The sequence below is a fragment of the Eucyclogobius newberryi genome, unplaced genomic scaffold (genome assembly GCF_026437365.1).
Source record: "Eucyclogobius newberryi isolate DKJ021-1_F unplaced genomic scaffold, fEucNew1.0.hap1 SCAF_5, whole genome shotgun sequence".
In the NCBI taxonomy this organism is placed as follows: domain Eukaryota; kingdom Metazoa; phylum Chordata; class Actinopteri; order Gobiiformes; family Gobiidae; genus Eucyclogobius; species Eucyclogobius newberryi.
In genome coordinates this window covers 26,675,454-26,684,511 of record NW_027316167.1, presented here as the reverse complement: position 1 = coordinate 26,684,511, position 9,058 = coordinate 26,675,454, and the positions used below count along the sequence as shown (strand labels likewise).

The 9,058-nt window shown below is 39.4% G+C and overlaps 1 long non-coding RNA gene across 1 annotated transcript; it reads right to left on the bottom strand.

Moving 5' to 3' along the window:
* Window positions 1-1,492: 1,492 nt before the first annotated feature.
* Window positions 1,493-8,274, bottom strand: LOC140381727 (uncharacterized). Its single transcript, XR_011931262.1, has 3 exons — window positions 8,144-8,274; window positions 7,932-8,056; window positions 1,493-1,728 (listed from the first exon to the last, which is right to left on the bottom strand). It is a non-coding gene; the product is annotated as an uncharacterized lncRNA (long non-coding RNA).
* Between the last annotated feature and the right edge of the window lie 784 nt (window positions 8,275-9,058).

The window sequence follows — 9,058 nt, the reverse complement described above, 5'->3', positions numbered from 1 at the left end:
GGTGCATTGATAGAGACACTGAGCTGTGATCATTATATCGTCCACTTGTTATGATCCAAATTCACTTGATTGTATCTGATTAAACGTGCGCGCTTGAGTTGCCTTAACTGGAAACACCATGGCATTGGATGACAACCAAGACTCCTCTTTTAGCTCCTTTGGTATTCTTGAAAAACACAATGTGCTTTCATATGACATTGACAAATGATATTTAGACGTGGCAAGAGATGCTTAGGTTGTTAGATATTTCACAGAATGGAGCCGGATTACATTCACACACATCCCTAAGGCTGGAGGTTACCAAAAAACCAAACATTGCAAACATCTTGAAGAAATTACTCACATTACTTTGACCACCAATGAAATTTGAGTTTGGGTGTTTTTTGGCAAAACAAAAATAGACTTTGAAGGAAATGTATTAACACGTTCTTAAAAGTATCGTCAGTTGGACATGCTGACTGCTGGATCCAGCACTCACCCCTTTTCTTCCTACCGTAAACACTCCACAAAGTTCTAACATATAAAGTGGTTTATTCTCTTTGACTCTGCGCACAAGATGTTTATCAACCGCCGCCAGACAGCTGTGCTGGTAGACCAACAGCTAACTGTGTCTAAGGCAGCCCCTTATTGCTATTGATAGTAAGCATCAGTGTCCCAGGCTGAAAAATGGGGCTGGTGGGGGAAAACGCAACCTATTGATCTGTAGCTTGTCACCGATTGGCCCAGAGCGAGCGAGCGGGAGGGAATAGACGACGCCAGACTTACTGTCACCTGGGAAAGATACCACAGGGGCGGGACTGGATTCAATAAACTGTACAGTGCAAAACTCTCAGACAGGTTACGCATACAGGCCATTAATAATTAATGTTACATATTCACAATGTTACAAAAAATATGAAAAAGCACCTCTACCAAACTACAAGTCCTATCCCGCAACGGGCAAGATAAAGTACCCGCTAAATACTCAAATCTGCAGTAGTAAATCCTCCTAACTGTGAGCCACAAATACCTTTACGTAGCAGCAGATAAAACTATATTATATTTACTAATCTCTCAGCAATGTCTTTCCGAGTTAAGATATTCACAGTTTGGCACTGCGATATTCAGAGCTAACCTGATAGCTACCTCATTTCACCCTCCTTCCTTCCTCCATAATCCTCCATATTCCCAATAAAAAATGGGCAGTAAACGTGACGTCTTTTCACTCTTAATTGCTCTTTAAAACCAGCACAAACACACATTAGACCGTGCTGAGGTTTTGGCGGTTCAAAAATCAGCAATCTGTCGGAAAGAATAGTGTTGCAGACGTGATGTGAGGTCTTCTCGTGTTCTCGACCACACAAGAGAGCTTTAAATGTACGTTAGCGTTTGTGTGTGCGTGACAAAGACAGTTCATTGCGTGGCTTGTTTTTGTAAAATGTGTTATTTAGAGATATCCTATAACCTCAAGTAAAGGATAGGGGATCAGAATTTCACAAAGGGGCAAGTTTGTCAGATTGACGGAGGAAATGAGTTGTTCTATGCTGTTGTGTGAAGAAAAGTGGGGTGAATCATGCCTGGAGCAGAGGGGCGAACGGGCGTGTGGCTTGTCAGTCTTTATTTAGCCCACTTGTACAAGTCGAGTCGGATTGAGGAAGTCACTGGAGTCATTGCTAGTGATGACTGGAGAAAAGGCTACCTCAGGGGTAAACTATCTGAACGTACTGCCACAGCTCCTGACAAATCTACCTGCAAGGACAATAGAGATGACAAGAGTAACAATGACCTTAGAAAAGTTTGCTTTGTTTTTGTCTTGACTTAAAAAAGAAAGAGGGAAAAGGTTACAAAAAGAGGTTAACTGGTGTATAGAGATACATTTACACACACGTTTGCACAACTACTTTGTTTGGTTCAGCCTTTATTTATAGAACAAGTCTAGTGAAAGTTTGAACCATCTACAACTAAAAACAAAAACTCTCTTAACTATCTACTGTGCCGTTGTCTTTCAAAGTGGGAGGTTTATTCTCATGTCCAGTAATCCCTCTACAGGTCGTGTTGACTCATCCCGTAGACAGCACACAAATGCTTTAAAAGAAGTTTTAAGGTTTTTATGACTTCCTTTCCCATTCAGTGGCCACCCCACTTTTCCACAGTGCCCTGGGTTTGCAGTGCTGTTATTATGTACTGGGCCCTCAAAACGCAGCTTTTGTCCAAATCACTGGGTCTCTCTCTCATGAGCCCTCGCTCCTTCCTTCATGTTTGTTCTTTAATATTCACAGTTGGAGCTTTGGCTCTCACATGTCGGCTCTTTTCCCAGTCCTCACTTCGCTAACAGCCAAGTGTGGCCCTGTGAGTGTAAACACCCAGAGAGGAGGGACATCTCCTGACAAACATCTCCATGAACGTGCCACCCTGCCCCATGTCATTCATTTTTTACCTAGCAGTGGACTTAAACTGTTAACACCAATGAGCGAGTGTCCAGACCCTACAGGCCTGCCAGCGGCTGCACGAGCTTCACTACGACTCTCACATCTGCTGTGCACACTCAGGCGGCACATTAGCATTCTCATCCAAGCAGTAACTGCTATTTGTCTGTGGAGCTTCAGCAAATGGCTCCAACCAATAAAATCACTGCTTAGGTATGTTACACTTGTTTTTCTGCCCCCAAAATAGACCGCAATATTAAGAGTTGTGCCAACACGATGATCAGATATTTTCAGAAAAGAGAGTTTGGATGTTTTAGTCTCTGTAGGATCACCATAGCAAATTACCTGCAGAGTTGCTCAAAAAAGTACAGTATATAAACTATAAAATGCGCAGGCTGAAATGTATTGGTGGTTACAATTGGCTAAAAGACCATGCTGATTAGAACATTCATACATATGAAAGATTTAAAACATATTTCATTCTAAAAAAAAAAGTTTTTTATTGTGGTCTATATAACTCTTGAGGTGTGAATCCATCTCTCCATCTCTACTAGACAAATGCCTCCACATACATTGTAGCTGGCAGTTAGAGAAGTCCTCGTTAAGACCAGGGCATCCTCTAGTGTTCCTTTGTTTAACCAGGTGTCTCTCTCACATACTTTTCACAAGGCTGATATGTGAAAAGACTTGCACCCACAGGAGAAAACTGTCGTTTCCGCGTGGCCCCAGTGTCTGCCAATGACAGCACAGTGCTAGCAAACAGCATGAATTAGCAGTGGAGCCTATACTTAAACAGAAGATGCCTCCATACATTGATAAGGCTGTGCGGTGCATGGCAGTCAGAGCCCTGCTGATGTTAACAGCACACTGCTATTATCGCAGGTGTGATCGCTCACCAGCCCACTGCCGCATTTACATCTTAATTACCACTCCAATCAATGGGCTTGCTCTTTGACTCCATTTGTGACATTCATGAAACCTAATTTAAGATGTAAGAATAGTATTGGTTTACCGGGAAAGCAACTTCTCCAAACACAAGTGGAAAAACTAACAGATAGAAACACAAACACACACATTGAGGCTAAATCCTGGGAAATGATTAAAATCGCAAACAGCTTCGAAAATGCTAAAGTGAATTGGTGAGATGTGCGAGGTATGACACAAAATGGATGGCTTGAGCCGGGTGATTTAAATGGCAAGTGATTGAACAACAAACTCGCATTAAGAGCGTATTGATGAGTTCAGTGTTTCATTTGGGATCGATAAGATGATTGGAAGAGGCTGAAGCCAATACGTGGCGCAGGCAGGGGGATGCTCGTCATGATGCAGAGACTGAGAAGAGAGTATTGAACTGCTCTAAGACCACAGAAAAAGGCAGGGTTTGCTGTTTTAAGCTTAGGTGAAAAGGCGTACAAAACAATTCAGAGAAGGACCTCCGGAATTGATTTCATAACCTCAGCTGTTTTTCTATGAAAGCTGGCGGACGAGAACATGAGATCAGATTTGGAAAATGCTTTTGAAGTACCTTGAGACCCCTAATTTATAAGATAAGATAAGATAATCCTTTATTGTCCACACGTGGGGAAATTTCATTGTTGCAATGCAGGTAGATACAGAGGAAAAGGACAGATAACATATAGGAAGTTTAAAAAACACTCTTAATAGAAGAACTCTTATAAACAAAAACTCTTATAAACAAAAACTCCTATAGACAAAATCTCTCATTTACTAATAAGGAATGGAGGGGGGGAAAAAATAAAGATGAAATAAAATAAAAAACAGCTGGCGTAAGACAAGATAATACTAATAATACTAATACTAATAATGATACAAATAATAGTAAAATAAACACTCTATTTTCATCAGTTATATGCAGTATAGCCTAAAGTAAAGCAGTTACACCCACCAGAGCAGGTATACTTCACTTGCATTCATCACTACTGTGTATAACTGTGTGTAACTGTGTATAACTGTGTAAAACTCACTTGTCAGTTTTCAGCACACTCATCTACAGTTTAAGAATAATTTAGTCTTCATATACAGTTCAGCGCTCATGGAGAGTGCTTTGTTTGTTCACACACCTTTTTTGCCAGGAAATAAGTAATAGACTGAGATGATCAAAACAACAGTGTGGTCATTAGGAAGGGCATCTGTTTTAATCTGGTGGCGTTCGAACCCCTGAAAGAAAGAGAGCAATATGACTTTAATTTTACGTGGTCAGGCGACATGTCAAAAGAATTAGTCCTATTTAAATGTAATTAAAAACAAGTACAATGACTTACCTGAAACCCTGCGTCCTGAATTCCTCTTATAATAACCGTCTATAACTCATCGCAGTGGGAAATATATAAATGATTGAGTTTAGAACTGACTTGCGGTGTGGTCTAGGTGCCCACGGAGCAGCAGAAGAGCACATGGCAGCAGTGTCATGCTCTCCTCCCACAGTGTGACAGATGATGCTAACAATGAACATTTCATCTTGGGCTGCACCGCGAGCTCGGCGCGACAGAGATGAAGTACACACTGCGAGATGAATTACTGCCCTGTGATTTATCATGACAGGCCAATAGGAAAAATACAAATGAACAATTAGCAAATTTCACCTTAATTAACTGCTCCCAGACAATGAATGCGCTTGTGGGACATGCTCTGAAACAGTGGGCTAATCTTCATGCACTTTGTAGAATATTATAGTGTTAATTAGGGTTAATTGAATAATGTCCTTTCACCCATTATGGATGTCAAAAGCAGAGCAGCTAATCTTAATATTGCTCAGTCTTTTTACAAGGAGGATCCTTAGCAGGTTTTGAATGGGTTTTCGGAAAAGCAATTCATTGATAAAAAATATCCTGCATAAATATGAATATTTTCCTTGAAAAATGCTGAAGTGAAATACAATAAACATATATAGATTAAATGCATACTAATCAGTTTTAAATTAAAAAAATCTACCTGAATATGTAAAGAGCACAACCTTTAGTTGGGCTGAATCAGTCACATGTGAAACACGTTGTTTCCCCACATGTCGTCTTATAAGTGATAATGTAATTTACTCAACAACAATCAGACCTCCACATGAAGCTTTCCACGCAAAGACAGAATCAAGAGCCACACGACTCAGTGACGTCGTCACAAATGCAGCAAAAAGCTAATTAGGACACATCATAATTCGATGTCAACAAATCTAATTGGAATCAGGGAAATAAAATCACTCCAAAAGCCTTGTAATAAAGAGTAGAGTTGAGCAGAACGTCTAATAAAGATGTTGAGATTTATTCTCTTTGACACTTAAACTGTATTATTATTATTTTTAAACTAAGCTTTTAAACATTCTGACATTCATCAGTTAGGAGGCTATTAAAGAGGTCATTATATTTATTTTAAATTAAATTTAAAATATGTGCATTCAGAATGAACCTGGGCTTTGAAGATAAGGCTAATGCAAATTCATATCTGGTTGACAGATGATGATACATACCATTTTATTGTATTGTAATGCATATCAGGTATAAATAAAATATAGTAAGGGAACTTTATCAGTCAATGTCTGTAGCACCTCAGAAAGCTAAATGAGCTTACCAATTTAATTTGAGTCCAGCACTAAAGTGTTTTATAATTTGGTTTGTGTAATTGCATGTGACGTACATGAGAATCTGTTCTCTTCGAAAGCCCTTGTTCTTTCTCATGTGATCATAAATACATTTTTAGTATAACTCTTCAAGAGAAAGAGTATGGCTGTGAAGATGAAGCAGGAAGAGCAAAACTATTTTAAAGAGTAAAAAAGCTGCAAGAACAAGCCTACAGAGTGTGAGAGTGGCACCAGGATAGTAATGCAGGGGGCTGAAGGTGGGGGCACCGGGATCGTGAGCAATTTCTCTTTGTTATCAAGTGAAATGACTCTGCAAATATGACAATAAATCACAGCGGAAATCAATCTGAGAGGCGGCGACTGTGAGCCACTGATAATGCATCAATCAATATTTAATGTTTAGACTTTAATTAATCCACAGGCGCGGAGCATTCTTTAAGTGACAAAAGGAGAGAAGGGAGCGGGGAAGGGAACGAGCGGGGAGTGCTTTTGCATAGAACAGCTCTTATATCAAACAGAGACACAGGGCCCATCAGTCGATTCCACACAGCTCCGCTCTGATGCTTTATTACCTTTCTCTTATTTACGGGAGGCCGCAGCCAGGGAGAATAAAGGCAGATCTAAGTGCAGGGTCAAAGATACAGCAGTAGGGAAATGAAGATTCAACTTGCTCTTTAAAAAGGAATCAAAGCCTATTACGGGAAATGTGATCGGAAGTTTGTGTTAACTTTACAAAGTGACACAGAGGATAAATGAGGTAAAGCATTTCAGTCAGAGTAGTGTTATGCATGCAAAACAAATACAGGTTGAATTTGTGTTTAGTGGGAGAACATTTGATCAAATAGATTAGTTTTTAATTAATTAATAATTTAATAATTTTAATAATTAATTAATAGATTAAATATGTCCAAAGAGTTGCTTCATGAAGGCAGAAATACTGGCAACTCTAAATATGCACGGGTTTGATGAAATTATATATGTACATAAACAAGGTTTGATAGAAATTCAGTAATAATGGCGTCTTCAGTTGAACTGCTTTTCAGGTGTCTGAATTACATGTGTCCCAGTGCAGAACAGTGGCCCAGGGACTTGTTGACAGTATTTATCCACTATTAAGAAATTGTGCACCTTAAAAACTCCCACTCAGCCGAACAATAGCCACGTTTTGTCTGGTTCTCTTTGAAGAAGACTGGGATGGTTCGAAAGTGTCTCCACTGTCATAGATGAACTGTACTGGTTTACTTAAGCGACCCAAAGGGCAACACAAGTTATACTAGATACCAAAGCAGGCCGGTTCGCTTTGGACTCCTGGAACGCTTTTGGATGAGAGAGAACGCAGATTCACGAGAAAAACAAACAGGAAAAAGCTGATATAATTGAAGAAGTTGTTTCTTGTCCTACATCACCTTTTTGTGTGAATAGCTCACATACAAAAGTATAATTCAGGTATGATGAAGGTTTTATATATTAAGAAAGCATTAGTTATGTTTGGGTGACGTCAACACCCAAACATAACGATGGAAACCGAGCTCCAAGACAAAAAGTGCCTATATTTGATTCCAACGTCATATATATAGGCCATTAAAGTTACAATACTCTTCTTCAACTTTTTAGCCACCTCAAAATGCTCCCTGCCAGTGATTTACCCATGCACTTGTAACAGCTTATAGTTATATGGGAGTGTGACTGGGAGGCTGTGAGAACATCTAGCCCCGCGTCTGTGCACCTCCCTGGCCCCGGCCCCGGCCCCTGTACCTGTATACCACTGACGCTCCGACTACATCAGAAAATCCCAGTGAGCAGATATGAAGAACTGGCAGCTCTGCGATCCATGCTTATCCCTCAGCCTCTGATCACACCGACACATCCCTCCGGTACTAATTACCCCATGTACTCCGCTGAGGAACTCTGGAGGAAATAACATGACATTTGGATACCTGCTGCAAGATCCTCTTCGATAATTGGAACGCAACAGAGAGGGAGGTCCGCGCGCTGTGTTTGGGCTGATAAAATGGCTTTAGAGAGCTCTGCCATGACCTGGAAACATGACCGCTGGGTAGAGCTGGGGCTAGAGGAACATTTGTAAGTTGTGGACAATTATTTGGGTAGTTTTCTAAGATGTGGATAAAAGGATTTGGGGCAAACTTACCCCTGATATTCTTGAGTGCACATTTTGTGTTTGATCCATTGTGCCATAGTCCACAGATTTACTTTTATCTTCAAAGAGGCTTCATCTGGCACTGGCTGGAATGTGCTTGTGTCAAAGAGCTGCAAAACTAATTCAGAAAAAAGTTTAGTGTAGGGTGTATATAAAACAAATTTAAGTCATTTTGCAGTATTTTCACATCTTTGTACGCGCATCATAAACAAGTCTCACTTGTTGTACTCCACTATAAAAATATTTTTTATATAATTAAATATTATATTATATTATAATATTATAATAATAATATTATAAAAAATATTTAAAAAAAATATTTATCATATTATTATATTTTCAATTTTTCTAGCAGTTGTTGCCTTCTAGTGCATTATTTGCTGTTTCCAAGCTTGTAAAGAACACTTTGAAAGAAATGCATGTAAATATTTTAAAAAACATAATGAATATAGTGATAAGAAAGACACAAACAGCTTCTGGTTGCACAACTTTGCCCATTGTTGAACAGTGACAGTTCAAACTCTTGTAATATTGTGTTATGAAATACAGTAGGCCCTGACTCTCTTACCACAGATAATGTTCTTGTGGTGTTGAAAGATAAAAAAATCCCCACATACGGTCGCTATTGATAGGAGCATGCTTCTGTTCAGTATTTAACTGACTTTTATGACAGTTGTTAAGTCATTTCCTGCCGCAGTGGTTTATGTCTTTGCAATAACCTCCATGATTGATGAAATAACACATTATAATACTTCCTCCCCATGTTTATGATGTGCACTTCTTTGTTTGCATGCCCATTTATACAGATACAATTATGCAGAATCACCATTCGTTATGGTGAGACATTTGCCATTAGTCTTGTAACATTAATTCACAGGAGGTTTATAAGTTTGTGCACAATAGTTA